This window comes from Rattus rattus, chromosome 9 (assembly GCF_011064425.1).
Source record: "Rattus rattus isolate New Zealand chromosome 9, Rrattus_CSIRO_v1, whole genome shotgun sequence".
Taxonomy (NCBI): domain Eukaryota; kingdom Metazoa; phylum Chordata; class Mammalia; order Rodentia; family Muridae; genus Rattus; species Rattus rattus.
In genome coordinates, this window is record NC_046162.1 from 25,909,976 (window position 1) to 25,933,519 (window position 23,544).

General features: G+C 40.4%; 1 protein-coding gene across 1 annotated transcript in view; it reads left to right on the top strand.

Annotated features, from left to right (window-relative positions):
* Positions 1 to 6,854: 6,854 nt before the first annotated feature.
* Positions 6,855 to 23,544, top strand: part of Atp10b (ATPase phospholipid transporting 10B (putative)) — a 175,367-nt gene continuing 158,677 nt past the window's right edge. Inside the window, exon 1 of the mRNA XM_032911974.1 lies at positions 6,855 to 6,927. The gene's annotated coding sequence lies outside the window, so the exon portion shown is untranslated. The remainder of the gene's footprint in view (positions 6,928 to 23,544) is intronic.

Below are 23,544 nucleotides of genomic sequence, written 5' to 3' on the forward strand. Positions count from 1 at the left end.
ATGGGGGAGCAGTCTAGAGAAATAGATAGTTCGAAGAGGTCATCTCAAGTTACAAGATGGATAGGTCACTATTCTCAACCTGAGCCTTAACAATCATAGGACCACAGGAGGTAGAATGTTCTTTCCCAGTTATCACAAGAGAGTAGGGAGAAGGGACTGGGCAAGTAGTTATGTCCTCATGGAAATGGCCTTAGAACTTGCATCCACACTTCCACTCACAGTCCATTGGCGGTGAGATAGTTACAAGATTGTAAACAACCACGGGATGATTAACAATGAAGTCACTAATTGAGGCAGTTACAAAGAAGGAGAAAATGATTTCTGAAGGAAAGAAATGTGGGTACCAGAACTCATAATGGTGGTCTCTTCTATGATTTATTATTCTCTTAGTTCACTGCCTGTACAGAGTCATTGTAGAAAATCAATTGTATTTTTAAAAAATCAAGAGACAGGCAGAAACAGGCAGGCAGGCAGGCAGACAGGCAGAGAGAGAGAGAGAGAGAGAGAGAGAGAGAGAGAGAGAGAGAGAGAGAGAGAGAGAGAGAGAGAAAGGGAGAGGGAAGGAGGGAGGGAGAAGGAGGGAGGGAGGGACGGAGGGAGAAAGAGAGAGGGGGCAGAGAGGCAAAGAAAAGGAAAGGCAGAGAGGCAAAGAGAGGGAAGAAGGGAGGAAGAGAGTCAGGGAGAGAATGAGACCTATACAATAGTGACAAGGAAAAGGACCAACACTGAGGGTTTGGGGCAATGAAAGGATTATTTCTTTCTGAGTACAATTTCAGACAAGTTCTTGGAGGAGATTGGAATTGAAAAGGGTCCTCGAGATTGAATAGAACTAACAGAGACTGGAAAATGGGGTTAAAGGCACAGCAAGCAAGGAAAGAGAGTCTTTGGTCAATCTAGAGTGAAATTACATTCCAGGCAGGGTCATTTTCTAGCTATGGTCCTTTGAGACATCCTCTATCTCCATATAAATGACAACAGGAATTCTAATGCTATTCATCTCCCCAAATCCATTCTTTCTCACTCCCTTAAGAATGAAAACTCTGAAAAAAAAATTTTTTTAAATTTTAAAAATAATGAAAATTCTGTCATGATTTAGATACATTTGGAGGGTATGGTTAAAAATTGTGGTGCATACTTACGTTGATGTATAAAATCAGCAATTATTATATCTGCCACTTTATGAACTTTCTGTGTTTGGAATAAGAACATTCAAGGGACTCTCTTTTCACTATTCCAAAGTCCCTATGTCTTCATGTTAACCACAGTCAGCACTGGGAGTACGATAGGACACTGAAGCTTATTTCTCCTGCCTTCTTACCTGGGATCTGCTGACGGCCTGCCCTTTGCTTCTTTTTTCATGCCCCCACCCTTACACTCTGACAACCACTGTCCTACTGTCTACTTCTATGAGATACATTTTATAAAATTCCCATATGTGAAAGAAACCATGCAGGTTTTGTTTGTTTGTTTGTTTCTGCTTTTTATGTCTGGTTTTTAATCACTTAACATGACGTCTTCCAGGTTTAGCCATTCTTTTTAAGTATTATGATTTCATTTTCCTGGCTGAATAGGATTCTATCATATAGATGTGACACATTTCTCTGTGTGTATTTATATATTGTTAGGCATTTAAGTAAAATCTAAGTCTTGGCTACTGTGAATAGTCCTACAATAAACAAGGCAGTGTACCTATTTCTTTTTATTAGTTTCTTTCCCGTTGGCTATATAATCAGTGCTGGGATTGCTGGGTAATTGCGTGGTTCTAATTTTAATTTTTTGAGAACTGTCCATGTTTCCCCCCATGAGCTGTATCAAGTACAATCCCACCAATTTTGTAGAATGGTTTGCTTTTTTCTGCGTCTTCATCAATGGTTGATTCCTTTTGTCTGTTTTATAATAGCCATTGTAATTGGAGTAATTCTAATAGGGAGGAATACAGTGAAATTTAATTTGCATACCCTTGAAGATTCCTAATGTTGAAGATGTTTTCACTTACCCATGGCGGTTTTGCATGCTTTCTTTTGAGAGGTATGTAATAAAGGGCATCTATCCATTTTCAATCAAGTTCTTTTGCATTGCAGTATATTCGTTCCATGTGTATTCCACGTCTAAAGTTCTTGTCAGCTCTACAGTATACAAATCTAGCCCCCCATTTTGTAGGCTGTCCTTTTATTCTGTTATGTATAATTTTCTGTACAAAGTCAATATATCTATCTATATAGATATATAGATATAGATATATTGATATATATATAGATATATTGATATATCGATACAATCCCATTTGCCTAAGTGTACACATTTCTTTGTACAAAGTAATCAGTACAAAAAAAAAAAACTACATAGACATCTTTTCTTCAGTTGCCCGTGCTTCTCTAATCTCACCTAAGGAATCCTTGTCCAGGCCAGTCTCATGAATCAGTTTCCTGTTTTTTTCCAAAGCCTTTCATCATTTGGTATCTTGCATCTGAGTTTTATTCCACTTGAGCGTTGTATAATGTGAGAGGAAGGGCTTCTGTCTCTTGAGCATGCTGACTTTCGGTTGCCTGCCTATGCTTTCTGAAAGCTCTATGTGATCATGTGACCAAGGTTTGGCAAATGAGACCGAAGTAAAAGTATTACGTTGAAAAACCAGGACATATTTTTTTAAGTAGCAGGGGTTCTTTCCTCCTTCATCTTGCTGCCCAAAATATGTGTGATGTTTTTACCTCTGGTGATCTTTTGGGGTTAAAAGAATGCTAACTACACAGCCAGCTTGGGTCTGATTCTGTCAAATCAGAATAATGGGAAACACTGGAATGGCTATCTATAGAAATCTCCTGAGCAAATCCTAATAAAAGTAATAGTGATACTTCGAGTACTTAAGACAGTCTTATTTGGGATTTTCTGCCTCACTCAGTGACAACAAATCCTCAGTAGCAACGCCACAACCCCCCAAGGTCTACCTGGTTTTCAGTCAACAGTCACATCTCACCCTCAGCAGCCCAAACCATCACAGGTCAGGGGACTGGTATGACAGCTCTGTGTCCCCTGGGACCTGACTTGGATCTGGTTGCTGACTGTAACCTGAAGCCAGTGATGACTGCTTGGCTTTATGGGGTTCCATCAAAATAGTAAGCGGAAGGTGCCTAGCAAAGTCTCTAGCAGGGCTCACATCAGTTCTTAATGTTGGTGCAACCCATCTACTCTGGCCCAAATAGCCTTCAAATGTAATAGTCACCACCTACTTCCACTTGTTTCCCTGAGCATTTCATGAACAGGTCTAAGCATGTGCAAGGTCACAGATAACTCAGGGGCCAGAGCCAATTTTTGTGCCTTCTTTTCAATGGTGCTAACTCTATGCCTTGTGTCAAAAGTTATCTTTTCATTTTAGGAATTTTAAATGATGATTAAGTCTGTGTTGTATTTCTCACATACAAGTGCTTCTCATGAGATTTGGAAAAAGAAACTACATATTTTAAAGGGAGGGGAGTTCTGTATAGATGATAGGTGGATGAATGGATGGATGAATGGATGGATGAATGGATGGATGGATGGATGGATGGATGGATGGATGGATGGATGGATGGACAGATGGATGGAAAATTAACTATGTTCCCTGGCAGCTAGTCAGGGATTTATTATCTTGACACCCCCAACTAATCTGATGCCTTACCTGCAGTGGGAACTCACTAAATTTGGTTGGATAGGGATAAAGGACACAGAAGATCAGAGAGATAATCAAGAGCCCTCTCCACCTGGAACCATTCTCCTTTCAGGGCATCCTATTGAACAGCATTATTGAGTGGAGAGGCAGGGAGTTGACAGCCACTCTCTGGACTCTCTCCCAGGGCCTTTTTAAAACAGGGAAGTTAATTATGGAACCAGATTAACAGTTTCTTTTTTGATACAGTCAAAGTAAAACCAGCAGGATGCAATTTAGCTCGTCCCCACTTTCCAAATAGCAGCAAATTTTCATACAAAACAAAGAGACACTTGAATTGCAAATTACTTAGAGAATCAGCTACCAACCCCAACGGAAGAAAATTTCTGCTACTTTCAAAGCCAGGCTGTTGCCTTTTCAGGTTTGACTGTGTATAGGGCTCTTCACAAAGGCCCTCACACTATGCTGCTTCCGGGCTTAGCCCACAGGAAGGAGGAACAATTCCTTAAGGTTTAAAAGAATGCTTCAAGTCATCTCCGCTACTCAGTTATCATCCGCTTCTCATGAACGGAGGGTCCGGAGGTGTATCTCATCCAAGGGCATCAAGAGAAAGTTCCAGTGAGGCAAGGCAAAAACATAGGGACAATAAAAAGTGACTAGCCTATAAGTATGTGCTCTCAGAGTGGGTAAAGAATCGGAGGAGTCATGCTCCCCATCATTATGCACGAATTTAGGGGGAAAAACACTGCTGAACTGTTAAAGTCCTGGGAAGTCTGTAATCTGGATTATTCATTGAGACATTCCCTTTAGTTGTGTTTACTTAGCAAAAGAAGGATAGAGCCCAAATAACTGGCTATAACTATAACCCATGGATCACCAGCTCCTAACTTGTGACCCAGCAGCACCTCCCTATCTGGTAGCCATGGGAACTAAAGAGAGGACAAGAATTGAGGACGATCACAATAGCCAACTCTTCTGATATTCTCTGCATTGCCTGATACATGGAGCCCCAGCTTTCGTCCTCTTTCTGCCCCCAAACGTGAACAGCAAAGCTTCATTTTGCACAAATGTACTTACAAACCCATTTTTTTCCTAATCTAATAAATAATGTATGCTTTGTGAAAGGGATTTAGACAATAGAGCCAAGGATATGGACAAAAATAAAAGAAAGCCACGCAATGCTATTTATGGAGGGACTGGAGGCTGAGATGGGAACCTGGCTATACCCAAGTCGCTTTCAGATGCAGCCACTGTGGGGCAAGATGGGCTTAGCAGAGGTTGACCATTCACTAGGCTTGCAGTTAGCCCAGCAGGTGGCAGAAGTGAGCAAAGAAGATCACATGGAGGATAGAGCAAAAGAAGCAACCTTGCCCTGCTTAGAGACTGCAGACACCACTCACACCCTGTCATCATGTGGGAAAGAAGACTGTATAGACTGTCCTTTCAAACATTTTTAATGTGAAATCTATAATCTTTTAGTATAAAACTTTTCAACATTTGAACATAGATCAATTTAGGGTTGGGGACTGGGGCTGGTTTCTTTGTGACCCTTATTCAGTGACTCATGGTGAGTAAATTGGACCCTGGACAGGTCAGTCGATGTTGTATGTGATCGTTTCTGTCACACATCAGCAGAGACACCCGGCATAGAGATGACCAGGTTAGCAAGACAAGATGAAGGAAGTAAAGACCCATTGTAGGCTTAAGTCAGCAGTGCCCTGGGAAGAGACAACTAGAGTCAGCTAGAACCAGACTACATCTGGCCAGATCTTTCTGAAAGAAGATCTTCTTGCATCTAAAGCCCTCATTTGCATGTGTTTGTGTGTTTGGTGTGTGTGTGTGTGTGTGTGTGTGTGTGTGTGTGAGAGAATGTTTGTCTTTGTGTACACGCATGTATGTGAGAGTGTGTTGAAGTATGTGTATATTTGTGAGCGTGTGTGTCTATGTACGTATATACATCTGAGTACACATGAAGGTGTGCATGTGCCTATGTACACACATGTCTATGCATGTGTTTGTATGTGTCTGTGTGATCTTTATCTTCTTAGAATGATGTAGATAGCCCCTCAGTGGTTCTTTGCAGGACCACTCCATTTCCTCTGAAGCAGAAAGGTTTTTAATATTTTTAGTAGAAATAGAATTACATCACTTCCTTCTTCTTTTTCCCATCTCCAGCCCCTCCCAGCTATCCTTCCTAGAATCCCTCCCATAGCCTCTACTCTCAAACTGTTAACCTCTTTTTTCTTTATTATTTTACATATATGTGTATATGTATACATGTGTATAATCATAAATAGATTGTGCAGAGTCTTTTGTTATATGTGAGGATATGGTTCCAAGGCTAACTACATATATGTATGTGTGTGCATAAATGTTTATAAATAGGTTCTGCTGGGTCTGTTTTGTTTTGTTGTATATGTGTATGTTTCGTTATATGGTTTCAAGGTTTTGCTGCAAGGTTTCACTTTGCATTGGACAACCAATAACTAGGCTCATCCCTGGGAAAGGCTAATCCTCCTTCCCTCAGAAGTCATTAGTTGCCCGTGACTCTTTGTCTACAGGTAGGCATTTCCTACATGAAATTTTTCTCCTTAAATGTTAGTGTGTCTATTGATACTGCCATTGGTCTGGTCTTTTTTATACAGTCATTTCTAGGAAAGACTGTTTCGCTGCAAGACAGACAGTATACAGACAGACAGACAGACAGAGAGAGAAAGAGAGAGAGAGAGAGAGAGAGAGAGAGAGAGAGAGAGATGCCAGAAATACATCTTCTCCACATCTAGCTCCACAGAAATAGACCTTCTCTTTTCTTCCACGTTTTCAACACAAGTTTAAGATCTTACTTTCATTAAGTTGGATAAAAATCTCATCTTCTTTCTGAACCTGTCTATGTGGCAAAATTGAAATGCACCAAGCGCTTGAATGGAGATGTGTCCCATGGAGTGAAGAGGCATTTAGATTGACATCCAAGGGAACATGGAACATCATTTGTATTCTGCATGTTGGCAGATAAAACAGTAGACCCAATTCCCTGATCAGAGCAAACGGTTGCCATTGAAGCAGCTTCCTGGGAAAATGCCCAGCCTGCTTGTGAAGTTTATTTGTAGCTGGAGTCATCCAGCTGGAAGGAAAAGGGCAAAATACTTAATTACTGCCTGATGCCAAAATGAGATTGCACATTTTACATTTATTTTCTCTCCTGTGTCTTTCAGCCTCGTGGTGGCAGGAAGATCATGACTGGCTGGAGAAACTTATCCCAGTGAAGGAAAGAGTCTGAATTGTAGGTAGGTTTTCTTCTCATTGGTTGATCATACAGCAGAGACTCCCATGGTGCCCATGGGAGATTCCTTCGGTGCACTTAGGCAAGGATCGGCTGACATCACTGGTAAATCAGATGCCAATATATGGCTATGGCTTACGTTTCTCTGCAATGTTGACATATGTATAGTATAAGCATACATCACTGAGCAATTCAGAAAGTATCAGGATACATATCATTAAGATATGTGCTTGTCTTTAAATAACAGAGAATACAGGCTCTGCACAGTTTGAATAATATTTTAAGTTATTTACTTGTATAACAGAAAGTCCAAAGATAGAGCAAGTCCATAGAGAGAGTGGAGACAAATAAAAATCCCACCAAGACCTGGTTCTGACAACTTCAGACAGATATCTCTTCCATATCTCTCCTTTTAATGCACTTTTTTAGAAAACCCCAAGCAAGCTTCTACTTGTGTTCATTTATCTGAATGTGTCACACGCTCTTGCGACAGAGGATGTGGAACCAGCCGTCATGATTGTCTGAAATCAGTCATTAATGCTCATGGGTCTAGAGATGGTACCTCTGAAACACCAGGGTCTTCTGGAGCAAAGTAGAAATGTAAACGAAGTAAGTATCTTATTAGAAAGGAGACGAGAGGGTGAATGTTTATAAAGGCAATGCAAATTTTATCAGTTGGTCCTCTAAGATCAAGCTGATGAATACCCACTTCCAAGGTCTCCAGCTGAAGAAGCAGGCACACAGCCTTGACTAACCTCCCCTCAAGTCACAGGTGAAGTTAAGAAAAGAATAGAAATAGAAATATAAAATCCAAGTCATTATCGTTATACCATAGGCAGACTGTCTCTTCAATTTGCATAATTATAAACTCCCCCTCAAAGAGTAAACATTGCTGCCAACTTAAAAAAAAAAAAAAACTACAAAGCAGCATTAAATATGCATTGCTAATTTGACTTTCTAATTTGTCTGGGATCTTCACAAAGATGTGCATAGCTCCAGAGATGCTGGATGCTTAATAAAACATTCCACCTGTCGGAAGAGAAGTACCAGGAAAAGAACAGCTAGATATCAGGGTTGGAGTGGGAGTAGGGGATCAGCTAAAGGATTTTAGTTGGTGCTGTGAAATTACCTGTAGGAGCACACTCTATTAGCATGACTCTCAAATTTGTTTTTCTGAGCACAAACTCCAACACACCTAGGAGATTGCTTTGTGTGGCCATAGAAAATAACATGTCCTTAAATTGTTCCTATTAAGTTTTAAATGTCAGATGTAAGCTGGACATATATTTGGGCAATTATAGGATGTAGTTGAATTGGTTCATAAAGACTCCATTATCCTCCAAATCACTTTTACAGATCTACCTCAAACATCCATGACAGCCCTTGAACTGGACCTTGAAGGCCACCAACTATAGCATAAATTATATCCAGGCAAGATGAAATATTTACCTACTACTATATTCTTTGACTTAGATTCTCCAGGTGGTAAGAGTAATAACGAGGATATGGGCTATAGATCCGTAAACATATAAATATACATATACATACTCCTGAAGTTTCCTTACAGGTTACATATACAAAGTATACATGTATACTTAATGATGTATGCATATTTTACTCTGATAACTGCATTTAAAGTTCAACTATATATCACAGACATATTCCCTTTGCAGTGTTTGTATGCGTATGTGTTTCATGTGTATACATCACTTTTACTGTGGATTAGATTATATCTCAGGTATCAAAGGCAACCTATTTATTCAATCCCTTCTTTAAAAATATTTATTTTAAGTCATATCAAAACATTCTTATACAAATCTTTCTCAACATACATGGTTATCCCTTTGGTGACATTCTGGGTCTATGAGTAATCCCCCAACTTTGCCAAGGAAAGAGTCATCAAAGGTAGACTCATGACTCTGTCTGTGGGCTACCAGAACAGAACCCTTCTGAATATGCTTGCCAGACATTGGGCTTCTGTTAAGAGAAAGGAAAGATAAGGTGAAAGGAGGAAGGGAAGGAGACAAACCATGCTAAGAGCACTAAGGAGATTGCTGTTAAGGCAAGCAACTAGCACGGCTGTTCATGTCTTTACCTCCAGTATCATCCCTTCATCCAGGCAATAAGCCTGCTGCGAGCCGAAGCAAGCTCTTTGCTACCTGTTGCTCCCCAGTACACAGCAAGTGTCTATTATAGGAATACCAGTATATGTATGCACTTGGGGAATAAAAGTTGAATCAATTACAGGGAGTAAACTTCATGATGAACTGAAGAAACACTAGTCAGGAACATAAACTTCATTGAGGTGTGAAGAATGAGTTCAAGGGCTCTATTGTATTAAGGAGCGACCCCAGCCTGCCACCCAGGGCTTCTGCCAGTTGCTCTTCACTCTGACCTCTTACATGAATAAGGCCACTACGAAGGGAAAAAGAAAGCATGGCACAGGGAACCTCTTATTCAAGGGAGCACAACTAGGAATGCGCAGTGCTGGCATTTAGACGAAGGCCTGTCTTACTTTAAATCAGATTTATCATTTTCTTCTCGAAAAACACAAAGGGTAGGTTTCAAGTGTTGACTTCACAAAAAGACTACGAATTCATAAGGAAATATATATGGTAATATATTAGCTCTATTTAGCTGTTCCACAGTGTACACATTTGCAAATAATGCATTATTCATTATATATATACATATATATATGCAGCTTGCAATTGTTAATTTAAAAAATAAACTTTACTAGGAGTGATTCTGTGACTATGTCCACAGAATCTGGGCTTACCAGGAAAACTATTTTGTCATCGGTCCTAGGCAGCATGGATATGGGATATATAGATATAATATACGCCATATATTTATTTTCTATTTATTTTTCTTAGATTTATATATTTCTTTTTATTACTTAAATTTTTGTTGACTTTTCATGAATTTCATATCACGTATCCCAACCGCACTCATCTCCCCTTTGTACCTGCCTTCCATCCATCTCCCCCCAAAAGAAAATCTCTCATTGTGGAAGCTATAGTGTTTCACAGCGTGTCCTACAGTATACCCTTTGTCCACACTTCTTTGCTTGCAAACATTCATTGAAAGGAGGCATTGGTCTGGTTTGAGGACTCTGGCTTCTACTACACTACACAAACTCTCACTTGTCCATGACCTCTGCATCATCTCCTACCTCCAGGTTCTTGCTCCACTTGAGTTCCTGTCCTAACTTCCTTTGGCAATGAGCAGCAATGAGGAAGTCTTTTCACCCCAACTTGCTTGGTCGTAGTGCAGCAATAGAGACCCTAAGTATGACACTGATTGAAAAACACATCAATATGCAAATGATGACTCAAAGAGAGACTTTGTACATTCTAGCATGCCGTTCCTTATTGCTTTAAAAGTATCTCTGTGTATATTCTAAGTAGGAAGTTCATGTGTATGCTAAAATATATTTAATACATAATCAATGTTTAATTAAAAATTAAGTTCTCCAGATGTTCTACTTTTTTAAACACAGATAGCTTACCCACTATACATATATATGTATATATGTATATATATATTTTTTATGTGCATGTATACATGCATAAAAATAAGACATGCAGATAGATAGATAGATAGATAGACAGATAGATAGATAGATATGTATGCATATACAAACTATAGAGTTTACTTAGCATTGCGTATGTGTACAAGCATTGAAGGCTGACCACTAGAGATTGTACAACTCATGTTTGAATTCACCCTAAAGGAAACTGAGTCTCCCTCTCTATATAACTATTGACTTCCTGCAAATTTCCATCTAGGTGTGGGACACTGGCATGTCAACTTGTATAATATATCAGTCCTGTTCAGACAACTATATTGTTACAAGTTCATGGGAGCATTTCAAAGGGATACTATGTAGCAGCAAAATTCTGGTTTTCGTATAATCTTTCTACCACCTTTGTGATGTTACCTGAGCCTTAGAGGTAAAAATTTCATTGTCAGATGCCCACCAATGCTTGTTCTCTGTATTTTGACAATTTTGAATCTCTATAATAGTCTTTATCAGTGGCAATAGAAGCTTCTGTGATAAGGATTGACAAGTGTATACCTGTGCATATAAGTATTTAGAATACATTTAGAAAGTATATTAATTTAGGAAAATTACTGCAGTGGGTTCTCTTCTGGGGCTTATGACTTCTCTAGCCATAAGTAACTGTCCAGGTTTACAGTACCAGGTATGAATTATAATTTTTTTACAATTTAGCAGGCCTTATGATCATTTAGACAGCTGTTGGTTGGTAACCCCAAGATAAAAGTGCTACTATTATCCATTAGGGTATCTTGCCTGGTGAGTCATTATTGTGGTTAGTTGTTGGCTATTGTTTTTATTTTTACATAATATTCTATTGTATGAATGAACTAAAAACACATTATTTGGTCCCCAAGTACCAAATATTTAGTTTGATTCTGATTTGTTTTTATAAGCATGGTATAAAAATAAAAACCATATCCATGACATAAATTTTTTGCAAACATTTTACTTTCTCCATATGTGTTTCTAAATTTCTAGTAACATAGTACTCACTGATGGCACTAGGTTGCAAGGTATGTCATTGAAAAGCAGAAATATAACACTTCCTTTTTTCTCCAGTGTGATTTATGGGTTCTCCTTGCTCCAATACTTGGTACCTTAGCAATACTTGGTACCTTAGCTAACCAAGCCCTTCAAAGCTAGTAAGAGAGAAATATTGTGCAAATTTCCTTGAAGTCTAGAAGAATGAAAGACTTACCTTCCATTTTTGGATTTCCCAATGGAAATGTGGAAAGCGTGGATAAGAGATCTACCAACCTTTATCTGAAATATCACAAGTGTCCCCCGTCCATGACAGCATGGTATGGTAGGGAGAGCATGAGCTCAAACATTTAACCTGTGTGGGTCAGTTCCCAAAACTGGGCACTGTCACCAGAAAATGATGACTGAATGACGGACAAACTAGAGTGAACACCTTGGGGTTCCAACTCATGTGTCATCTCCATTGCTTAGCTAGTTCTAGATCTCCTCTCAAGTTTCCTGAACTGGGACTAGATGACCCCCGTGGCTCAGGGCATCTCTAGTCTTCCCTAACTTTGTGACTTGCTTTCATGTGTTAGGACATGAGGCCACGCTCTGACAACTGCTCTCTCCTGTTTGACCCATCTCGTAAGATCACTCAGAGCTCACTTGCCAGGGAAACCTGCCTCCCTAGTGCCTCCTGCAGTCTGAGGACAACAATTAACAGCTGCTTAATTGAAATGGCTTTTAAAGGCATAGAGCATTCTGTCCAGGAGGACACACTCACACACACACACACACACACACACACACACACACACACACACACTGAAACCTCAGCCTCTGAGTTCTGACTAAGCCAGATTTTTCTAGAGTGGACATAGTCTTTTAATCATGAAACCAACTAGGTTGTTTGAACCTTCACTTGTGTCAAGTGTCACCAGAAAATAATCTAAGTTAGAACACCACAACAATAATAGCAGAGGCTACTTTTAAATTCCTATTTTACTAGAACTTACAGAAAGCCTAGAGCATGGTGACTGATGATTGGGGATGTAGCTCAGTGGATAGCTTTCTTGTCTTGAATACATGAAGTTTTGTGTTTGATCCTTAGGCCTGTATAAACCACACCTGTAATCCCAGCACTAGAAGGGCGGAAGCAGTAGGATCAGAAGTTAAAGTCATCCTCAACTTAATGAATCAAGGTCAGCATGAACTCCATGAATGAGACCCAGTCTCAAAAAAGGGAAAAAAAATATGGAAACCAAGAATATGGAGGAAATGTACCTGAGTTGGGTTGGGGCACCATCTGTAGTTGTATTACCTGAATGCCTCTTGATCTCTTTGAACATCAACTATGCCACGTATGGAACAGTTGTAACTGGACCTACACTTCACAGAGGTATTGTGAGAATAAAATGATGTAGTCCACAGAAAGTACTTAGGAGGCACCTAGCACATACTGAGCAAACAATACCAGCTCCTCTAGTTACCATGTCTTAAATTTGTCCCTGAAAGTTTGTTCCTCACAATTTCATAAAAATACAAGCTCATCATTAGAGATGACAACTCATCCAATACAAGAAATAACAACCCTGGAATTTGAACTTAGGACTTTCTGTCTTATTAATTCATTAAATACTGATCAGGAACCCACTATGTTCTAAGCAGTGGAGATACTGAAGCAAGGGAAAACCAATGTCCTGAGCCTCAAAGAATCCAGAGCTTGATGAGAGGTCATGAGACTCCTTGATGTATCTACCACCCACCCCCTTTGCAAATATTCCTAAATCTCCTAACTTATATACCTTGGAATCTCTGGATAGCTGTTGTAAAAGTTTTGGCTCACTGGGTGATTACTGAGGAACCACTTTTTCCAACAGCTCTAAGAGATAGTTATAATTGCTGTCTTCACTTGACAGATTAAATTCCTTGCAGAAGACAAAATGACTTGTTGGGCTTCATGGATGGAGTTGAAGTATGAAATGTGGGAGCAACATTACTTGGTCCATTATATTGTTCAAACCAATCAAGATGTTTGAAACTGGAATTACACTAAGAACAAAAACTTAAGGTATTACTACAGCCCAAATCTCATCATGTGCACGGCATTTCCCACGTTCTTTGATCCTACACTATGACAGTTGCTCTTAAAGGTTAAAAGCTATGGGAAGAGGCATAAGCTGTGGAAAGGGAGACTTAACTCATTATAAAATTGAAATAAGGATACAGTATGTACATGGACTGGTTGCTCTCATAAGCACTACTTAGCTATGTTTTCAAAAATCTGAGACTATTAGATCTGCTAGTCCTGTATGATGTCCCCCTTGAAATTTTGGACATGGAATCTCTTTTGGCTGGGAATATATAGGCATGGCTTGGGAAGACTTATGTTCACACAAAGTCTGGGGATAAACAGCCCTGGCTGATAAACAACCATGGCTTAGTAATCTCTACAGGGCCAAAGTACATCATGGGGAGGGCCACGTTCAAAGGAGTTGAACAAACCAGTTCTGTCTTCTTGACTCAGAAGATTCAGAAATCTCTACAGGAGCCTGGTAGGACAGGGAAGTATTGATGCGAGCAATAGGTGGCAAGGCACCAGCGTGATTTCCTCCCAATGGCTGGCATTATTCATGGCACACAACTACAACCAGGGACAGAGTGGCTCTGCAACCTTAAGACTGTGAACTTGACTAGAAGTCAAAGCAAGGCAGGGAAGAGAGGATCCCTGGGGAAAGCAACCAGGATTTGACCTTCACACACAGAGCCATACACAGCTGGAGTCCAAGTTTAGACCTGCTTTGCCTATAAAACAGAACACCCGAACAAAACAAAAAGGAGACACTAAAGATTTATCTTCTGATTTCAACTGAAAGTGAGAAACCCGGGGCAATAAATCCTTCATGGATGAATTCTCTACCTGCTGGCCAGAAAACCCTCATCTTCTCAGGAAAAAAGAATGACCCACGACTTTCCTGAAGAGGAGAGGCATGGGTCATAGAGTCATGTCCTGGCAAAGGCCATCATCTTTTGCAAAGAGCTTACCAATAGCATGACTCTTTGAAGACTAACAGCACCATGGGAGGAAACAAAGGCTCCTTTTTAACTCATATTTTGTTTGTACAAATTTCTGAATACCCTGGCAAGGTTGAGATCTGCCTACAGTCACATGGAAACATGATGGAAGGATGAAGGACAGAAGCCTGCACCTCTCTGTTGCTGATGCCCACTTAAGACTGTTCTGATCCTCCAGGAACACAATGATGATGCTTAGAGGGTGCAGGCACAGCTAGCCCAATCTAAGAAGCATTTAGTCTTCATTAGCTGTCATTACTTTGCCAAGACCTCCAGTCACTCATCCTTCAGGGCAGAGCTGAAGACCAGCATCATTTACTTTGTATGTGAACCTCCTGGGGTTATACTGGAGAAGTCGCTAATGAACCGTAGCAGAAGAAGGCAGCAGGCTCAATTAAATCCCTAGGAAGGTCTGCTGTGATACCCTAACTGCAGAAGAAAATACTAAATGGAAAATGTGTGTATGAATAGAAAAAAGGGACCTGGTATCTGTGTGAATTCCCCCACCTTTACAATGGCAAACAACCCAACTGCCTTCAGAGCTACCATATTGGATTTTGTAAAGAAACTTTGTTGTTGCTACATAGAAACTCCATGTTTAAATGACCTTTGAGTATTCTGCTTTATATTCAAAGGAGTTAACAGGTCAGGCATCTTGTGACTACTGGCCAGAACAGAGATGGTTCCCTGTGGGTGTCTTATCCAAAGCATGATACCATTTTACTGAGAAATAAACAAGAGCTGGTTGTCAGGAATGAAAGAGAATTGGAGTCAAGGTCTAAATCTGACTCTTCCTAGCTGGGCAAACCTGGAGATAACTACTCCATATCCATATTTCTGCAGCTGTACAACGGAGCTGCTTATGTACCTAACACCGAATACATTAAGTATGCTGTGGAATAAATGAACATTCTCATTAGTCCCAGCATCCTTGTAGCAGAGATAAAAGTGACTCAGACCTCGTCTTACTTAGAATCTAGCTGAGATGTACATGGCTGGGTCCTTGCTCCCTGTGTGACCTGATTTCATGATCTCAGTGTTACAGATCTACTGCCTTGGTGGACAGTTACTACAATATCTGTGTAGACTACACACTCCCCCCTAGCCACGCCTATAAATTGTTTCTGAGTCTCTGAATCTAGGGAATAAGTGTGTCTACTTTTCAGAGCTCCTTGGGTGATTCTATAGCTATCAAAATCCTCAGCATCAATCTTGAGGAGGATCTTGGATCACTGTCCTGAGCTCTAGAGAGGCTCTGTTCAACCTGCAGGTCTCAGAACAATAGCACAATCTAAGTAAAAGCACCAAATAGATTCTCAGTTTTTCTGACTTCAAATTTAGTGATCTCCTCATCAAATCAGCCGCACAAAACTAAGAGCTTTGGGGTCTTCTTTGCTAAGTGTGGTCCAGAGTTTCCAGTTCACCCATGTGTTAGCAACTGCTCAAAATTGTCAGCTCATTGTTTACTCCCTTGGGACTTTACCTTGCAGATTCCAACAGGAATACTTAACCCAACAGCCTTCAGGGTTGGGTTCTTAAAACTCTCTGAGTTTTAAGACATCTCTGGCTCACCCCTGACCACAGCCCAGGCATCTGTATACCAAAGAAACTACCTGGGCTTAACTTCCTGAGTGACTGGAGGAAAGGATAACAATAGAATAACAAAATACGGCAACACGGATGCATGGACATGACCCAGCTGGAGGCTAATATCTAGAGGAGCCTGGGAAACAAGTCACCTCTCCTATTCTAAATTTTACTGTTTTCTTTGTAAATAAAATAAATTGGTACAGCCCAGACAGAAAAATTCATGAACATTTTTCAGAAAAACTAACAAATTCTAGTATGGCCCAACAACCCAACCCCAGCCTCCAAGTGTTTTAACCCAAAGACTTGATAATTCAGAACCTAAGTGTCTCAGGAGATTAACATATGAAGAAAATTATATATACATGTATATGTGTGTGTATTATATATATATATATAGTGTGTGTGTGGATGATATATATTATATATGTGCATTTTGTGTGGAATATATATACATATTCTACACATAATTCATAAGAATATCATTCTCCCTTTAAAAGAAGATTTTGTCATTTGTGGCAACATCAGTGGAATTGAAGAATATTTTGATAGGTAAAACAATCCTATCTTGAAAAGCACTAATTACACATGTATTTGTTTACTTGTGGAAGCTGCAATAATTGAACTTAAGAGAAGCAAACAGTGTAAGGGTTGTTTCAGAGACTGGAGTATGAAGGAGAACTGGGACAGGATGGTAGAAGGACACAAATCCTCAGTTATAGAGGAGGAATAAGCTTTTCTGTGACTTCAAGAGGTACTGCCCATTGATGTAAATACAGGAACTAAGATTTCAAAAATCACTGGGAGTAAATTTTCAATGTTCTAGCCATATAAAACAATATGTATTTGAGATGATTGATATGGTATTTAGTCTGATCTAATTATCCCACACAGTGTTCATAAATCATAGCATTACATCTATGCCCTGTTAATGTAATTTGTCAGTTTACAAATAAAACAGTACAACTTACAGAATAGAAGAGGTGACTTTTTGAATGGCAGGAGTATTCTGAGCCCTGAGGTACTGATTCCTCAGTAGACTTAGAAAGACAATACTGTGGCTTAGTCTGTACTTTACCCCGTGTTGCTCTCGCTGATAAAAATGAGGAGATGTGACCTCCAGGTACACAAATGAAAACATAAAAGCATATACCAACACCAGATAAAAAATCCTACCTTTAAATAAAAGATAAATGTTAGTTTTTAATAAATGCTACAACTGGATAATGACTTTTCCTTAAAGCAACACAATGTCTGTTGGCTATAATCCTCATCCATGTTTTAGTTTCCACATTTGTAAGATGATTCACTATGTGCCCACTCCAAAGGTTATGAAGACTAAGTGAGTCAATGCATAGAAAGCACTTAGCAAGATGAACACATCACAATTGTTCAATAGATGTTAGATTATTACGATAATTGCTGTTAGACTGTGGATTTGGTCTTCATAAGCAGTAAAATTCACTCATCTGAGAGTGAAAAATACAGTGAATGATTCAGTTGAATGCATTATGTGTAATAATATATTACACTTAAATAATTAGAGCTAACATTTATGACTTTAAACACTGTATTAGTTTCCTATTACTATCTTACAAATTATAGAAACTTCACAGCCGAAAACACCACCCATTTATCAAGTCCCACTTCTGTAGGGCAGAAGTCCAGAGAAGGTATGGCTGATTGGGTTCCTTCCTTAGGTCTACATGGCTACAGGATCTTGGGAAAGTCCACTTTTCAACCCACTCAGACTGTCAATCAAGTCAGTTCCTTGGAGCAATAGCATGGCAGTTCACATGTCCTGCTAACTGTCAGAACTGGGACCCTCTTATCTCCTATGTGTCATCAGCATTCTGTGCCTTGCGGCTCCATCCATCTATCCATGCATTCACTAGCAGCTGCAAACCTCTCTTGTGCTGCAAATCTCTTTCCAGGAGAAGCCCTTTGAGACTAGTCATGTCATCCAGGTTCATCTATTTTAAGGACAACTGTGTTGGAATTTGAAGTGATCCACCAATTCCCTTGCCAGCCATATCTACAAGAGTACTTAACGAATTTTAAGAGTTCCATTTTGTATATGACAGCAGCCAGGAATCCTGGAGGTCATTTTGCCGTTCTTCCTGCCACAAAGTCCTTTTCTCATCCTTTCTTGCTTAGATCAAAGCAAGAAAGGAAAGACAGCTCATGGGGAAAGTATATGGCTAGTAATACACTAGAAATTTCCTAAGATTGATTTGTTAACATTTACACATAAGATAATGGACATCATGAAATGATAGGCATCTTAGTTTATTTGACTGTCATAAGCATCTCACATCATGGTCCCACACTTAACTACATATAACAAAAATAAACATTCTATATTTTTGAAAGAGTAATATGAGACATTAAAAGAAGAGTAGAAGAGTAGCCAATTTGTTATGTGCAGTTTGCCAAATAATGATGTGTGGGTTTTTGGTTTGCTTTTTTGGTTTTGAAAGAGGGTCTTACAAAATTACCTAGGCAGGCCTTGTGATGCATTCTATATCCCAACCAGGACCTGAATGTACAATTCTCCTGCAGTTAGCAAAGATTACGCTGACTTTCCAAGCACCTGGGATTACTAGCCTGACCCAACTTTATAACAATACTCCATAATCACACTCCACATGACTAAGAGACCCCAAGGCTCAGGGTTAAAATATTCTATGGTATTAAATGATGCCTAGCGAGAATCCCAAATACAACTGGGTCCTGGCTATAGAAGTCACTTGGCCTTTTTAATGCCAATCCTATCACCTGTAAAGGGAAGAAGTGCACGTTTGCCTATCAGGACTGATCTGAGAGGCTAAAGTCTCTTTTATAAAGTAGACACTGCAGCTCAACCTCTGTCACTGCATGCGACTTTGCAGTGTGCAGACACCCTGTGTCCTTCTAAGGACACTGTGATGCAGTTGAAGGAGTGGAACTCTGGAACTGAGGCCAGAGCTGTGTTTAAACCACAGCCCTGGTTCCTTTAGCAGATTTACTAAACATTTAGAGAGTCCGTAGCCTTAGGAAGTGGGAGCAGAAGGAATCAATGACAGAAGAAATGTGGGTCCTGGTGTGTGTAACGAATACATGAGTGCTGGCTCCTTCTACACCCTTAGACATTTAAATATCACCTGTATGATTGCTTCCCAAACTAAAAAGCATGTATTCTATGTTTTTCCATTACTGTAATTTGTTTTGCTTTTTAATATGTGTGCATAACATGTGTCTTGGGGGCTTTGGCATAATGTTCATGTCCAGATTAGAGGACTTCTGATGTTGGTCCCCACCTTCTACCTTGCTTGAGACAGCTGTCTTTGTACTGCTGCAGAATTCTTCTGCTTCTGTCTCTTGTCTCACCAAAGAAGCATGGGCGCTACAGTTATATGATGATTTTTACATGGTTTCTGAAGATTTAAATTCATGTCTTCACATTAAATAACAAGCACATGGTACCCAATGAATGACTTCTAAAGACCCCTAATATTGTTTAAATCAATCTTGTGTTTCCTTATCTATGAAACCATGGTTATGGTATGCCACTTTCATTTTCTATAAAAACAATGCTAACATAAATACTTAGCCATTAAATTAAAAACATATGACACAAGTTTCCTTGGGGCCTGCATGTCGGAAGGCTACAGGAAAGAAGCAAAAAGATCCCTTTTAAATACATGCATGTCCATCAGAGTCACTGGTGAAATTAATCAAGAGCTAACAGTATTTTAGATAATTTTATATTTTTGAGATATGCCTCCAAATAGAATTCATATAATTTCTTAATTAGGCCCAAGAAATAGGGAGTGGGAGAACCATCTAGTGGAGAAGCTTCAGTAGCAGACTTCAGACTCAGACATACCTGACTCCATTGCCCATGTATTTACAACATAGGAAGAAGAAGACTTGTTAGGGAGCAAGGGGAGGAGGTGAGAGTGAGAAAGAGCGAAGAGAGAAATGCTGAGGAAGACTAATACAAGTGGGAGGTGGGGAAGGAAGGGGGAGAGAACTTAGAGCCCAGCCAATGACACGTGTTCACTTCACCACACTGCTCAGCTCCTATGGGCTTCTCTTTCTTTATATGTGTGAATACGTGTATATGCACGCGTGTGCGTGTGCATGTCATAGCCAGAGGTCAACCTCTACTGTCATTCCTCAAGCACTGTCCTCCTGGTTTTTTATTTTGCTTTGCTTTGCTTTGAGACAAGGAGTCTCCCTGGCTCATCAGCAAGCCCCAAGGATTCTCCTGGCCCCACCTCTCCAGGCCTAGAACCGCAAGTGCACACCCATCGTTGTTCTCTTTTTGTGGCTTCTGGGTATTGAGCTCAGTTTTTCCAGTTTTCAGAGCAAGTACTTTACCGAAAAAAGCTATCTCCCCTGCCCTCCTCTGGAACCGGATGGCAGTTACCCCCCTATCACTTCTCCTTGCCTGTTACTTGGGTGATTGACAGCTCTCCAGCGGAGCTTTTCTGATCAGCCTTTAGAATTCCACTTAGAATCCAGGTGACGTGGCTGTGCCCCCCGGTTAAAATTGCGAACAGTACAGCCTGCTCATAATCAACGCCATCCGACTCCAGCATCTGAACCATCAAGCTGGGAGCCTTAACTGCCCCTGCCCTGGAACTAAAACACAGAAGTACTAATTGCGTTATGGAGGCCAGGTGAAAATGGCCTTGAACAAAAGAACGAACGGTTTCCTTTGACTTGCTGCTCCATGCTAAGTGGTTCTCAGGAGGTGGATTTCACACAGCCATTTGCATCTCCCCGACTGGAATTACATTTTCTATCTTTACCATTTCCTATCCCAAGAAGCACAGCAGCACTGTCTGCTCGGTACCAAGGGGAGAGCACTTTCATTCTCTATTTTAATTAGGCCCTGACATCTGGTGTGGCCCATGAGCACTTATTTGCACACCTGCAGGCTATTGGCTGTAAAGAAGCCCAGCCTGTGTGGAGATTATGTGCGCAGATGGAGTCTATGGTCGTTTAATTTAATAGAGCAATTGTGTGGGCCTTGTCAAACGTTCTGCAATTGTGAAATGTGGGCCCCTCTCCACTCCAGGTACACTGGGCTGTGCCTTATGTAATACCTCCCCTGCCAGACTTCATAGAAAATATAGTCATTTAGAACAGAAGCTTGACAACCAAGCAGTCTTGGGAACCTGTCACAGGAGCAGGGAGAATGATGGGGACTCTGAGAGGCAACAGATCTTAGGAAGCCGACGGGATTTGTCAAGTATCTAAGTGATCATCTACCCTTGTACGTTAAGCAAATGTGCTGTGTGGAGCCCCAGCCTCCTCTAATGAGGACCAAGAGTGAAGCTGATGTGACAGGAGGTGGGCAGCGTGTACTGTGCTTTTCCAGATCTGGATTGCCAACCAAGGCTCAGGCCAATTTGATGGTGCTTCACTGTTATTCCTACCTCTCACAGTACCCTAGATACTTTAGTGTTCCATAAACATCTACAGAAGACTGACTAACAACCAGAGGAAGCAGTGTGGCCAGACATAAGGACCCATTGACTTCCCACGGGTGTTCTCAAAGCTGTGAACGCCCCCCGAATCCCCTGATGTTCCCTGGCTGTGACCCTTAGATGCTCAGGGTTGGTTTATTCTGTGTCCCAATTATCTTCTCCCTGCCTGGTGGGTCTTGGCTGGTTTACAATTACCTCAGAAGACAGGGTACTTAGAAGAGAGTAAAGGAAAAGACTGCACAACATAGTATTGATGAAATGTTGAGAGGAGATGGAATTGCCAGTGCTTAAGACCTTCGTTCGTGGATAATGAGGAATTGTGGGAAATCTCCACAACAACATGACATTTACATAAGGCCTGGAGAAATGGCTCAATAGTTAACAGTACTGCGCTCCCAGAGGATCTAAGTTTGGTTCCAAGCACCCATGTCAGCTGGCTCACATGGCCTCCAACTCCAATGGCCTCTTCTGGCTTTTGCATACCCCTGCACTACTGTATATACCCACACATTTGCTCATACTTTAGAGTCAATCTTTTTAAAATGATTTACATAAGAAGAGAATTTTATATAAGTAGCACAATTTGCCTAAACTTTAGTTTTCTCACTCAAAAAAATGGGATTATGATAGCGCCATTTCTAATCACACACATACACACACACACACACACACACACACACACACGTGAGTGCACACAAAACTTCAGACATACAGTAAATGCCTTGTTAGTTACAGGGATCATTGTGAGAACAAGGACAATGCAGATAGTAACAAAAACAGCAATGCCAAGCTCAGAAGCAGACCATTGAACAGAAATCAGGAAGCACTGGCCATACCTGGAGAAGGGAGTGGAAGTTCCTAGGGTGTGGCATTAACATAGGGTGAGGCAGGAAACTGAGTCCAGAAAACTATATACATGTGCTGAACATTTAGGGCAAGAAAGGAAGCTTGGCTTCCCAGAAGGCAAGTGAGTAGAGCTTCAAATAGCTGTGCTCCCCAACCAAGGCACAGGTATTTAATGAAGTAAAAGACAACTTTGCCAAAAACACTGAGTGTCTACTCAAAGTGGAAAAATGACTTCATGAAGATCATGATATATCTGCATCTCAAGAATCAAGGATTCTGTGTTCATTTTGGTGTTTTGTTTTGTTTTGTTTTGCTTTGCTTTGCTTTGCTTTTGGTGTTGTTGTTAAAGAAACAATGTGATATAGGAGGACCATGACCTTAAAAGTAACCTGTTACTTCTAGATTAATGAAAATGCCCTGTCTCTGCTCCTGTATAAGTGAATTGTTCTCTGTTATTCCAGTATTTTTTCTTTTCACTGACCTGATACTTAAACAATTCATTTTCTGGCCATAGACTTTTAATTCCCAATCAAGAACTCAGGAGTTTGGCTTGCTTGGGTTCAAATACTACCATTCTCCTTAGGAAGTACTGTAATCTCAGATGGGTTTCTTCGGGTTTCTGGAACACAGCCTCTTTGTCTGTCCAAAACGTATACAAATAGCCTCCATTTCCTTTACCGAACACATCTGTAAGCGCCAAGCACAGTGAATGAGAACAAAGTACTTCGTCAAAGGTCACTTTATTATAACCGCCCAAAGCAGGGCTCTTTTCAGATTGCTCAAGGACTTGAGAGAAAACGGAAGCTTGAAGGTGAGCCCATTGCCCTGGTGAACCTGAGGGCCTGGGACTTCTCCACTAAGATTGGAAAATCCTCTGGAGACTGAACAGGGGCAGGTGTCAAACTCCAGCTCCTGCTCACCAAGGTCTAGGTGAGTGTACACATATAAAATGGAGCCACTAAAATCAAGCCACTGTTGCCCTCCAGGCAAACTGCAGTCCAGTGAGAAAACATAAAGACTTTTTTTTTTTGTCCCAGAGAGTGAAATTTAACACACGTACAGGCTATCATTTAAAGTAAGATAGCGTCCTTCCTAAGGTTTCATG